Genomic DNA, 12,934 nt, shown 5'->3' with positions numbered 1-12,934 from the left:
ATGGTTCTGGATCCAGACACAGCCCACTGGAACTTTGTCCTGCCTGATGATGGCAAAAGTGTGAAATGAGGTGACACACAACAGGACACCCCTCAGAGATTTAACCTATGCTGCTGCATGCTAGGCTGTGATGGCTTCACCTTCAGGGAGACAGTACTGGGAGGGGAAGGTGATGGATGCAGGAGGACGGGCCATGGAGGGGGAGGTCTCTACAGAAGATGTGAAAAAGAAGAATGATATTCGGCTTGAATTTAAGCCAGAGAAAGGCAGCTGGGCAGTGGGGCTGTTGGCAGGGTACTTCCTAGCTCTCATCTCTCCTGATCGCACTCTCCTTCCTGAAATCAGTGCCTCCACACGGATCTGGATCTGTCTGGATGGGTGGCATTTTTCAGTGTTGGTGAGGGTATTTCCATCTTCACATTTCCACTGGTATTGTCTGAGAGAAAAAAATCCACTTTTGGTTCTATCTGGGTCCTGGGACCTCTCAAAATATGACTGTGATGAATGCGAGGGAACTAGATAAGGCTTTTCTAGGAGAACTTGGTGGTTCATACCCACAGAAGGATTGAGGTTAGAAGGAACCTGTGGAGGTTTCTGTGGCAACCAGCTGCTCTGAGCTGGGCTAACCTGAGGATTGCCTTTGATGTTTTTGGACCTTGTTTGGCTGAGTTGTGCAGGGTTTCCCAGGGCAGAGATCTTGTTATATCTCTGGACCTCTGTCCAATGCTGCATCTCTCTCAAGGGTCTGAACCAACCCTTTCTCTTTGGTCAGAATTTCTCCAGTTGCAACTCATGTTGTCACCTCTCCTTGTTGAACACAACTTCTACTGAAAAGATGTTCCAGGAACAAGGATTTTTTTGAAATGTACACAATGAAATTACTTTGGTGTCATTTGTCTGTATGTGTGTCAGCATCATTGTCTCTGAGCAATGCCTCCTGCTCCTTTCAGCCTGTGGGATTTGCAGGCATTTAGGAGAAAATGGCTCACTGCATCCTGCTGGAGCCAATGAAGTCATGTCAGCAGGGCAGGTCTGTTAGGGTAAGGAAAGGGTTACAGAAAGAACAGTGGCAGCAACATCATGTGTTTGAACAAAATACACCAGCTGAACAAGAAACCACTTCAACCAGAACAAGAAGAAATCTGAAACAAAACAGTTTTTCTGCTCTACTGACGCATGACTCTGGAAAGAATAATAGAAGATGTCAAGAGGACAGATTTATTGTAGAACTGTGATTAGTTTTAAGCTTGCAGTTAAAAATAGCTTTTGGGCTAAGGATATAAATTTGGTGAGCTTCACAAATGAAGTAAATTCACTTGCACCTAGCTTGTGTCTCTTGGGTCACATAGAGTCCATGGCTGTGCTTGTCCCCACCTCTGCCAGCAGCACAAACCCTGGAATGGATTCACCTGTGGCATGGTGATCCCACTCTGTGTGTTGGCGATGAGAGAGACAGGGAGACAGACTCAGTGATCAGAATCCAATTTTATTGTGGGATACAAACACTTATATACTATTTCAGGGAGACTAGTAATGTGTAGTACAGTGATTAGGTTAAAATCACATACACAAACTTATGCATATAACAACACCTCTTGCTTGCAGAGTTTAATGGGATTTTCTTTTTCTGGTAAACCCATTTGATTGAATCTTCATCCAATCTATGTCTAATTTTCAAAGTTCTGTCTGCTTTTGCCGAGGCATCCTGCTATCAAATCTCTTATGTTAACCACGTCCAAAGTCCATCATCTGTCTTGTGTCCCCCAACATTCCAACAGCTGTGAAATGGGTAACTCCAGATTATTTTGCTGCAAAGGGAGGAGAGCAGTGTGTTCCTTCTCAGACATGATTTCACACTAGATACTCCAGCCAACTGGTGTCCAGCAGGCATGGACCTTCCCAAGGGAAGGCTTTACCCAGATACAACTGGTAAGGAAGGAGACTTTAGTACAGGTGGTGAGTTGCAACAAGTGCCCAGACCTTTCTCCTGGAGAAAAGGTAAATACCTTCATAAGGTGTGCACAGTTTTGTTATGTCACGAACAGGAAACAGTTAAAAGGCTGTGCAGTATTAGAGGACCTGAGATGGATGTGGACAGGTGGTTTCAGAACCATGTTCCTCTGGCAGGCACTGAGAAGGAGGTGCTTCAGAGCTGGTGACCCACAGAAGCAGAGCTGTACTTCAGTCTCCGCCCTCCAGCACCACACCAGACCCAGAAGTAGCACTTTAGTAGCTCTAGACACCCACAAGCAACGTCTGCAAGGAGAAACTGTACCAGAAGCACAGAGGGGACACTGTAAAAGAAATTATGAGTGCTCACAGTGGGTGACTCTGTTAAGGGACCGTGAGGCCTTCAGCAGACAGCCATGTGAGGTGACCTACCTTCTGGCAGCTGAGGTCTGAGATATTGCTGAGAGGGTGTCACAACCTCTCAAGAGCACGAACCACTCTCCACTGCTACTCTTCCTTGTGGCACAAATGACACACAAGCCAGAAACTGGGCAAAATCAAGAGAGATTACAAAACCTTGGGGGTCCAAGTGAAAAATATTGGTGCCGAAGTAATCTTGTCCTTCATTTCACCCATAAGAAGAAAGGGGATAGCCAGGAATAGATGTGTAATGCAAATCAATTTCTGGCTTTGTGGCTGGTGCCATCATGGGGGTTTGACTTTTATGATAATGGGACATTCTTCAATGACTACAGCCTGTTAGGGAAGGATGGGATCCACATGTCTAGAAGAGGTCAGGGAACCTGACAGCAGGCTGGACACCTTGGACAGATGGGCTTTAAACTGAAGGACTTGGGGGCACTTCCACCATCACATCAAGGAATAAGCCAGGACCCCCAAACCAGTGACAAATGTTCCTTTGTGGCCTCCAAAGATGAGAGCAGAAGACCAGCCTCCTCAGGGGTATGTATGGCTGTTATCCTCTTGGACCCCTCCTGGGAAGCCTGCCTGCTCCATTAAACCTGGACTGCCTGCAGACCAAGCACACAGCACAGGGAACAAATGGGAAAGATTAAGGAGCTGTGTGTGGTTACAGGGCCATGGTCCCATTGTCATTACAGAGATGTGGTGGGATAGCTGGCATGACTGGAATGCTGGTGTGGATGGCTACACACTAAGAAAGACGGGTCAGCAAGGAGAGGGGCTGGAGCTGCTCTTTACATGAGAAGAACTAGAATGGATCAAGCTGTGCCCAGGGATGGATGAAGACCAAGGTAAGAGTTTGTGGGTAAGCATTAGGGACTGGCTATCATGGCCAACAGGACTCAGACAGTGACTGTCCCCCTGTGCTGGGCACTGCTGAGGCCTCACCTCAAATCCTGGAGTCAGTTTTGGGCCCCTCATGACAAGTAGGACATTGAGGGGCTGGGGCATTCCAGAGCTGCGGAAGGGTCTGGAGCACAAGTCTGCTGAGAAGCAGCTGAGGAATCTCGAGGGGCTCAGCCTGGAGAAAGGAGTCTTATAAAGGACGTTCTGGGTTCCATGAAGGGTGGTTCACCTCTTTGCAGTCTCACTTCTTCCAGCACCAGGAGACCCCAGATGAGATGGTGACAAAGAAGGGAAACATAGAGAAATACCCCAATGGTCCTGCCAGTGGAGGCAGATCAGGGATATATGGGCACAAGGGAGTATCTCCTCATCAAAGGAGGAGATACTGCTGAGGTGCCTCATTCTTGTACCAATGGCCTTAACAGCAGTGACTTTGGTGGGTGGGAGAACAGACCAAGGGCTTAGAACCAAAGACTTGTTTAAATTAGGAAGTACCTTTAAGATCACCAACACCACAAGGCCAACTGTTAACCCAGCACTGTCCAGACCACCAACCACATCTCCAAGTGGCATTTCTACACATCTTTTAAATCTCTGCAGGGATGGTGACTTCACCACTGTCCTCGGCAACCTGTGATCTTGAATCCTCTGAATCTTTCCCCCCTCAGGGAAATCCCCAGAGCATTGCCTTGGAGAGACTTACCATAGAGTTTACCCCACCTGGGCGGATGGAAAGGACCTCCTCATGGACTCTTGCTTAACACTGATCCATCCCAGCTCCTTCCCCCATATGTCCCAACTTCCCCTGGTTTCTCCTTTCCCCGTTTCCTCATTGGTTATGGTACCCCTGGTGGCCAGCCCCATCTTCCCTGAAAGCCAAAGCCCTTTGCCCGGCCCTTTGTACCACCCCTGTGCTCTCCCCTACTTAACCTTGTGCAGAGCACTGTAAAAAAAGCCACGGGGCTTGCTCCTTAGCTGGATAGCTGATTCCCCGTAAGGTCAGGGCACCCCAAGCAAGCAGTATTAGGGCCGGATATCTCAGGCCTCCGGGGGCTGGGTGCCCAAGCCCAAACTGCCGCACAGCCATGGCCACCTTAGCAAGCTCAGTGATTGTCAGCTCTTAGTGATTTTCAGCTCTTTATAGTTTCAGCTCTTAGCTTGCTAAGGGGCTCTGGCTGATCATGGCTTTCAGAAGAGCAGACTGGAGAGAGGAGAAGGCAGCTTCTTCGGCTTATTCCACGGTGGTTTATTAGAAGGGTCCATGAAGGGGTTCCAACAACAGCTCTTCTAACAGAATGGGCCAAGGTAGCCCCTTTTATAGGGTTAGGGGGGCTTGGAAACTGACCAATTGTAAGGGTTAGGGAAAATAGCCTATGGGGTCACAGAAAGATAAGCAGGCCTGGAGGACCGGAGTGAAGACTTCTGGTTTGGTTTCTATGACTTGGCATTTCCTTATCTCTAAGCCTTCATCCGCCACGGGGCTATAGCTAGTCCCGTGTCTGCTACAGTCCTGACTTTAGTCTCTGTTTTCTGTTTGACATGTTGAAATAAACCTTGCTGGAACTGACCATACAAAAGGCCCCTCTGCCTCACTTCACTGAGCTGGCCGTGGTGAGCATGGTGTGTGTGGACTTGACTGTTTTGCCTGAATGCTTACCCAAGTGGCTTTTCCACAGGAGATGCTTATTGGGAAATAAATATAGGTAGCAATAACCATGCTGCTACATCTAAACCCCATGCTGCTACACTGTGCCAGTGCTCAATGCCTTTCAATTCTTTAAGCAAAGAAAAATTAGTGTAGGAGGTGAGGCTTACCCTGAGAATACCCCCTTCCTGATCACGGTGTCTCTCCTGTCAGGTAACCTTGCCCTGGCTAAGGCATCTGCACTGCAGGGGATGGCAGGGAGGAGTCTGAATCACCTCTCCCAAGGCATTTCAGGTGGCACTTTCCTCTCCCTCCCTGCCTGGAGATGTCTCTGCCAGGAGCTGTTTCTGGTTCCTGTGACTCCTCCCTGTCAGTGTTCACAGACCCCTTCCAACCTGCTGAGTCCTCAGCACTGCCCTGCAAAGACCTCCTGGCAGCAGCACACTGCCCAGGGACAGAGGTATGTGCAGGGCCTGAGGAGCAGTGCAGCCAAGTCCTAATGAGAGTTGAGATCTTGGTGCATTTTCCAAAATGCAGTCTGCCGACTCAGGGAACCAAGAGGGGAAAACACAATGCGCAGACTCCTTCTCTTTCATTCAACCCCTGCTTTGATATTCTTCTTCAAAACTGCCATCAGAAATATCCTGAGGATGATGTGGAGCTGTGAACAGCCCTGGCCCATGAAACAGCCTCTCAACTGAAACAGGACTCTCCCCTTCCCAGCACGGTTCCTTCCACCCCCAGCTTCTCCCCAAAGTGCTCTGGGAAGCTCCCTGGGCTGGCTGAGCGCTGACACTGGCAGGCAGCAGAGTTCCTGCCCTGGCACACAGACCCTGCTCAGAAGGACAACCCTGGGTACCTGTGGGTACACACCTAGACTCACACCCTGCCAGCCCAAGGTGCCACATTCTCTGCCCCTTTTGGCCTCCCTGGCGATGTCCCAGGGCTCCAGGTCTGACAGCTCCTAGTGAAGTGAAGACATGTGGAAAAAGTGGAGTCACCCTCAATAAATAATCTTTTAGCTGACTGAAATAATCACCAATCATCTAAAGAGAGGAGAGAGACTGATTCTGAAAGCAGGTTTGTCCTACCAGAGATGGATGTTTGCAAAAGGTCTAAATATTTCCCTCTGGTCTCTGCTACCCTTGACCCATAACAAAACAAGGACACACTGGCAGTGACAAGGAGGTGTTGGCTGAATCCTGTGCAGGGTAGGGACTCAGCTGAAGCAGTGCAGTCGTCTCATCCCCAGCTAGAAGCCCTGGGGATGAAGCAGGATTCAGTTTCCCCCATGCAACCCATAGACCCAGAGTGTTGAGGGATGTCAAGGCTAGCCACAACTTCCATCCACTCCAGAAAACGACCTCTTCTGTGGTGCTGCTGTAGTTCAGTACAGTAATCTGCCGAGCTGCTGGAAGCCAGCCTGGTGCCTTGTCCTGGGCTGGCAGAGAGAGGAGGTCACTAATGTAGGTACATATGTGACACTACAGTCACAAGCATAGACGTGTATGGATTCCCTGAATACTGCCACCATCTGCACTCTGGTACCCCTGCCCAGAATGCATCTTGTCCTTTCCACTCACATATACACAGGACAGGGAGATGACACAGATCATTAAGAAAACATTTAACAGGAAGATATAAGAAGAGTGGACATCCTCTGCATCCTCTAATCATTAGCCTCTGGAGAGACCATCAGTTGGTCTCCATCAGATGTGGTGCCATCAGGATATCCATCACTCCAACTTCTTAAACAAGACTGGACAGGACAAATCCTCTTGTGCCATCATGCAGTTCTCCCACATGCCAACCATCTTCATCGGTGTCTCCAAAGATGTGAACCTATTGTCCAGAAATGAGAGGAAGCTCTAGTTCAGGCCACTCATTGGGTCCATCAAGAGGATCATAGTTATATTAAGCTACAAATGCTCAAAACTCTGCCAGTTGCTTTCTTACAGCCTTCATGAGGATAGATTCCTTGTCTGCTTCCAGGTTAGCCGGCTGCAGTCTGGAAGTGACAGAGCTGGATCTTTCTCTTTCCAGCTGTTCCAATTCCTGAAACAGCTGCCGACTGCTTTAATTTAGCTTCTCGTACTGACCATTCAATTCAATCAGTGAGGCAGAATGGAAATTTTCCAGGGTAGAAATCCATTTTGATTTAGGTGAAATGTACATCTTTGAGTTGTCTGTAGCTTGCTGTTTAGTCTGACTGCCTGTTCTCTTGAAGAGCCTGTGCTTAGAAGGACTGCTTCAGCCAAAGGACAAGAGATAAGAGGAGAAGAGAGAGGCAGACAGAGCAGAGCAACCTGACCCAGGAGTTCTTTCTGAAGAATTAGTAGCAAGTGTCACCAAAATCAGTGGAATGAATATGTATGAACCTACTGTGAAATTGCATGCATATGTATTTGAGAGGGAGATAAAAAAGGACCTGAATTTCTCAGAAGTACGCATGTCATTTTAGGGGAACGATTCCCACATGTGTCCAGCGCTCTAATAAACATACCGGCTTTACAACTTTCACAAAGTTTTGGAGTTTTGTTTATCTTCGCAAAACATCAGCCAGGCATGAATAAGTTGCAGGGTTGAAGTGGAGCAGCAGTGCTCCTCTTGGGTCCAGGACCACTCTTCCTCCAACTCAACCCATAGTGCTTCCAGCTCCCATGTCCTCACTTCCTTCTCCACAAGGCTGCCCAGGGCTTGCTCCAGACCCCAGCGGCACAAAGGGTGACTGCAGGCATGAGGCCCCCAGCCCCCAACACACCATGTCATGGTGTCAACCACCAAGCTGGTGCCAAGGCCACCAACGATTGTGTTTCCTGGTTCTGTGAGGGATGCAGACCCCTGACCCAGCTGCAGACACTGCCACCCTTCCCCACTGTGAACTGTGGGCTGTGGTGGGAGAATGTGGCCTTCTAGGCATCTTCTGGCCACAAACTCTTCATGGACAGGTGAGGTAGTATGGCCTGAGATGGAATGTTCTGGCATTTAGCTCATAATGGAAGGGTCTTAGATGGTTTGTTGTGGCCCCTCTGCACACCAAAGAAGGGTACAGCATTTGACATAAGATAGTGTCAAAGACATTGCTTCCAAGACATGCTCAAGACAATTCGACCAACTGACCTCTTCTGTGCAAATGAGTTTGCTGCTGGAAGAAACCAGACCCAAGTGCATGAAATTATCAAATTTGCAACAAAATTGTGCAAACTTAGCTGATAACGATACCATCAAGGGGGTTGCAAATAACTTCATCTGTGCTATCTTTGATACAGGCCAGATACCATTGGCCTTCTTGGCCATATGGGCACACACCAGTTGTGTTCAGTTGCTCTTGACCAGCATACTCAGGTCCAGAGGAAGCATTAAGTACTTCAGCCTCTTCCTCATCCTTTGTGGAAGTTTTTTCTCATCATACAAAGGGAAAGAGGGTCTCTTTGGCCCTCCTGATGTATCTATAGAAACACAGAAAACTATCCATTTATCTCTCACAGCATGGGACAGATTAATTTCTAGCTGGGCTTTGCCCCTTCTAACTTTCTCCCTGCCTAACCTCCCAACATCCTCATAGTCCTCCTGAGTTCCCTGCCCCTTTTTCTAGAAGTGATAAATGCTCTTTTTCTCCCTGAGTTCCAGCCAAATTTCTCTGTTCAGACAGTACAGTCTCTTCCTCACCAGCTTGTCTTTCAGCACATGGGGACAGCCTGTTCTTCTGCCTTGAATAGTTCCTTCTTGAAAAGTGTCCAGCCTTCCTCGACCCCTCTGCCCCTCAGGGCTGCTTCCCAAGGGCCTCTCAATCAGTCTCCTAAACAGACCCAAGTCTGCTCTCCAGAAGTCCAGGGTGGCAGTTCTGCTGTCCTCCTTCCTTATTTCTCCAATATCAAAAACTCTGTCACTTCATCATCGCTGTGTCCAGATGGCCTCAGCTGTCACACCCCCCCCGAGCCCTCTCTGCTCACAAGCAGCAAGTCCAGCAGGGCAGCTTCCCTGGTTGTCTCACTTTCCAGCTGTGTCAGGCAGTTCTCTTCCAGGCACTCCAGGAACCTCATAGACTCTTTTCTCTCCACTGTGTTGTATTTCCAGCAGACATCTGGTAAGCTGAAGTCGCACACAAGAACAAGGACCAGTAACTGTGGGGATTCTTCCATTTTCCAGAATGTTTTGTCTGCCTCTTCCTCCTGGTTGGTCAGTCTAAGATGGTCAATGTTCCTCCGCCAATCCTTAACCATAAACCTATGCATTTAACCTTATCATTGGCGTCATTAAGCTCAAGGCAGTCAAAACACTCACTCACACATAGGGTTACCCAAATTGGTTACTTCCTTGCCTGTCCTTCGGAATCTGCATCCACCCATTGCAGCACTCCAGTAATGTGAGTTATCCCACCATGTCTCTGTGGTGGCAATGATGTCGCAGTTTTCTGTAGGATATGGGGTAATAATTATTAGAGTGGTTAAGGCTTACACTCACCAGCAGACCCTGTGGGAAGGCACAGACAGGCCAGACAGGTGGCAGGCCAGACAGGTGGGAGGCAGTGGGGAGTGAGGGGTCAGTCAGTTGGAAGTGAGATTGTGATTGGCTGGAGGAACACATGGACAGTGTATGAGCAGGAAGCTGACTGGCTGAAGGAATACATGGACTGCATATGAGCAGGAAACTGATTGGATGGTAGGACACATGGACAACAGCATGGCAGCTGAGTCAGCCAATGGGTGTAGCAGGCCCAGGCCTTGCTAGGGCCCCATGGAGGGCTGAGGCCTAGATAGAGGAAATGCCAGAAGCCCCTCTCTTCCGCCTTCCAGACCTTAGCTTATCTTTCTGTGACCCCATAGGTTACTTTTCTCTAGCCCTTGCTATTGGACAATTTCTGATCCTTTCTAGCCCTATTTAAGGGGCTACTTTAGCCCATTCTGGCCAGAAGAGCCGTCGCTGGAACCCTTCACAGACCTCCCAATAAACCATCGCTGTGGAACGCCAGGGCTGCCTTCTCATCTCTCTGCATCTGCTTGACCGGGAAGCCACGGCCTGCCAGGGTGCCTTAGCAAGCAAAAGAGCTGAAACCATAAAAAGAGCTGAGATCACTAAGAGCTGATATCACTTAAGCTTGCTAAGGTAGCCTGCAGCTAAGAGCGGCTTGAGTATCTGGACACTCAGTCTCCAAAGGGCTGAGCTATCCGGCCCGTGCTAGCCTGCGTGCTTGGGGGCAAACGAACCCTGCAGCAAGCCAGCTAGTGGCAACCGTCATTAAGTGGGTGCCTTCTTTCTGTTAAGTTCTGTTAAGTCTCAGTTTGGTTTCAGTTATGTCAGGTTAAAATTAAAGGTATATGTGAAAAATGCGTATTATATGATTGGCTTTTCCAAATATTAAAATGAATATTATATGTGTTATGTCAGAAAGGTATGCTGTATTAATCCTTTTAAATAGCATGTTAAATATAGTTTTAGGCTACAGCATAATATTAAAATAGAAACTATGCCATGTAAGATATTTTTCTAACTAGCTCAAGGAATAGATAAGATAATCAAGAAATTCTTTGCACAGAGATAACAGCAACAAGACACTAAAATCCCAAAGAGAAGAATTATTGCCTTCTTATTGGGAAGAACCAAGCTTCTTCTACCTCCTTTCAGACTCCATGGACCCAAACCATGATTTACAAGAAGATGAGGGAGAAGTTAACAACAAACAGAAAAATCCCTAGTTTGAAAGGAATGTTTGCATCATGTATGAGATATATGAATATGCAACAGGCTCTTGCTTTTAAGGGTTAATCCTTTGTTAGCAGACATGATTTTTTGAGGAAAGCATATGAACATTCGTAATTCTTTGCTTTTTTATTGTCCTTTATTGTCCTAACTCTGATTGTCCAAATTCTCATTGCTCTAATTTGTATTACTATTTTTAGAAACATTTTATTACTGTTAAACTTTTAAAATTTTAAAACAAGTGATGGGTATTTTTCACAGTATAAAAAGGGGCTGATTCTACAATAAAGCGATCTCCTTTGGATGTATAAGGGGGTTCATGTCACTTTGTTCCCCACTGCTACAATTTTCTAGCTGCACAATGGTTCCCAGAGTTAATTTTATTCCCAATGGCTGGTACATCATTGTGGTTTTTTAATTCATGAAGAGAATAATGTTGATCACACACTGATTTCATTGTTTCTCAGTTGTGCTCACCCCAAATCAAGTACTTTTCAGTCTCTCATGCTCTGCCAGTGAGGAGCTGTACAAGAAGCTGAGGGGAGCATGGCTGGGAAAGCTGGAAAGCTGATCCAAACTGGCCAGAGGGATATTCCACACCATAAAACATCCTGCCCAGTGTGTAAACTGGGGGAAACTGCCCAGGAGGGGCTGATTGCTGCTCAAGAATGGGCTGGGCATGGTCAGTGGATGGTGAGCAATTGTATTGCACTTCACTTGTTCCTCTTGCATTTTATCTGTCTCCTTTTCACAACAATTATTAGTATTAGATTTATTATTATTGGTGGTGTTCTTTTGTGGTTTTTAAAATTGTTAAGCTGTTCTTCTCTCAGCCCATGAGCTTTACCTTTTCCTTCTGATTCTTCCCACCAGGGGCAGGACGGAGGTGGGTGAGGAGCAGCTGTGTGGTATTTAGTAGCCAGCTGGGATTTAGCCATGACACACTCAGTGTCACAACACAGATCCTTCCATATGTCCAAACATGGGTCTGATAGATCAGCAGGCATCAACAGGCCTGTGAGAGTGAGGCTAGAAACTGTGCTGATTTGGCACAGCCTAGATTTAGTATCGGAGAAGGGCCACAAAAGTAGCTTCTCTGAGAAGCTGTTAGAAGCTTCACCATGTCTGACAGAGCTAATCTCTGATGGCTCTGAAGATGGACATGCGGCTGGCCCAATTAGAGAGGTTGGTAACAGTCTGTGGTGACATATTTGAGAAGGAAATCAAAATGGCGTGTGGCTTTTTCAGAGGGGTGGCGAGGCGCCGCTGCCAGGGGTGATCCCAGCACTGGCCATACAACCACCACAGCCACCACATTTTGGCACAGCTTGCAGCGAGCCTTGCCCGCCAGGCCACTCCCAGCCAGCTGTGCCATGGGCAGCTTCCTCTTCCCCGTGCCCTGCAGGAGGAGAGACATTGAATGGTGCCAGCACCATGGCAGCCACCACTGCCTGTGCCATGGCAACAGAGCCACATTGCTGGCAGCAGTAGCACAACCAGTGATTCCCAACTTGGAACCCAGATGAGATCAACTTCTCAGCGCTGCAGGATCCTGCAGGAATCTTTGAATTTGTGGGATTTGTTGGCAGTGGTACTTATGAGCAGCAGGTTTGTTCCTCCTAGTCAGAGAAAAAGGAAGAAGTGAAGACGTGGAAAAAGACAACATGGTGGCACCAAGCTCGATGGAAGGAAAGAAGGGGAGGAAGTGCTGCAAGTGTTGGAATTGAGATTTCTCTGCAAGCTGTAGTGAGGACTCTGGTGAAACAGTCTCCTGGTAATGCATGAAGTCCATAGGGGATGAAGAGATCTACTCACAACCCATGAGAAATGGTGCTCACACTGGAGCTGGTGGATCCTAAAAAAGCTGTGTCTAGTGGGAGACCTGAACAAAGAGAGAGGGCTCATGCTTCCAAAGTAGAGCAGCCTAGCCTTAAAAGACTACATCCCATGGAGTAGTGACCCATGACATGCAGTTTTGGGAAGACTCTTTTGCCTGTTGGAGGGACTCATAGCAAGTTGGGCAGTACTGCTACTTGTGAAATTAGAACCATGCTGAACCACATGCACTGAGAACTGTCTCCCACAGGAAAGACTCAATGGCATCGCAGAAGAAAAAGAGTCCTCTTCCTAAGCAAATTGTAGAAAGATCTCAAGTGACAAATTGAAAGGCTTCTTTTACTCCTCATTATCCTCCTCTGGCTCTGTTAATATTAAATTTAGTTTATACCTTTAAGTTTGAGCCTGTTTTGCCCTTAGAATGTTTTATTCCAATCCTTATCTCAGCTCATGAGCCCTTCATTATGATTTTCA

The 12,934-nt window shown here is 47.6% G+C and overlaps 1 pseudogene; it reads left to right on the top strand.

Annotated features, from left to right (window-relative positions):
* LOC132339770 (butyrophilin subfamily 1 member A1-like) lies at positions 1 to 569 on the top strand (annotated as a pseudogene).
* The last annotated feature ends 12,365 nt before the right edge of the window (positions 570 to 12,934 follow it).

This window comes from Haemorhous mexicanus, chromosome 29 (genome assembly GCF_027477595.1).
Source record: "Haemorhous mexicanus isolate bHaeMex1 chromosome 29, bHaeMex1.pri, whole genome shotgun sequence".
NCBI lineage: Eukaryota > Metazoa > Chordata > Aves > Passeriformes > Fringillidae > Haemorhous > Haemorhous mexicanus.
Note: the sequence above shows the minus strand (reverse complement) of the source record. Positions and strands in the feature narration are given on the sequence as shown.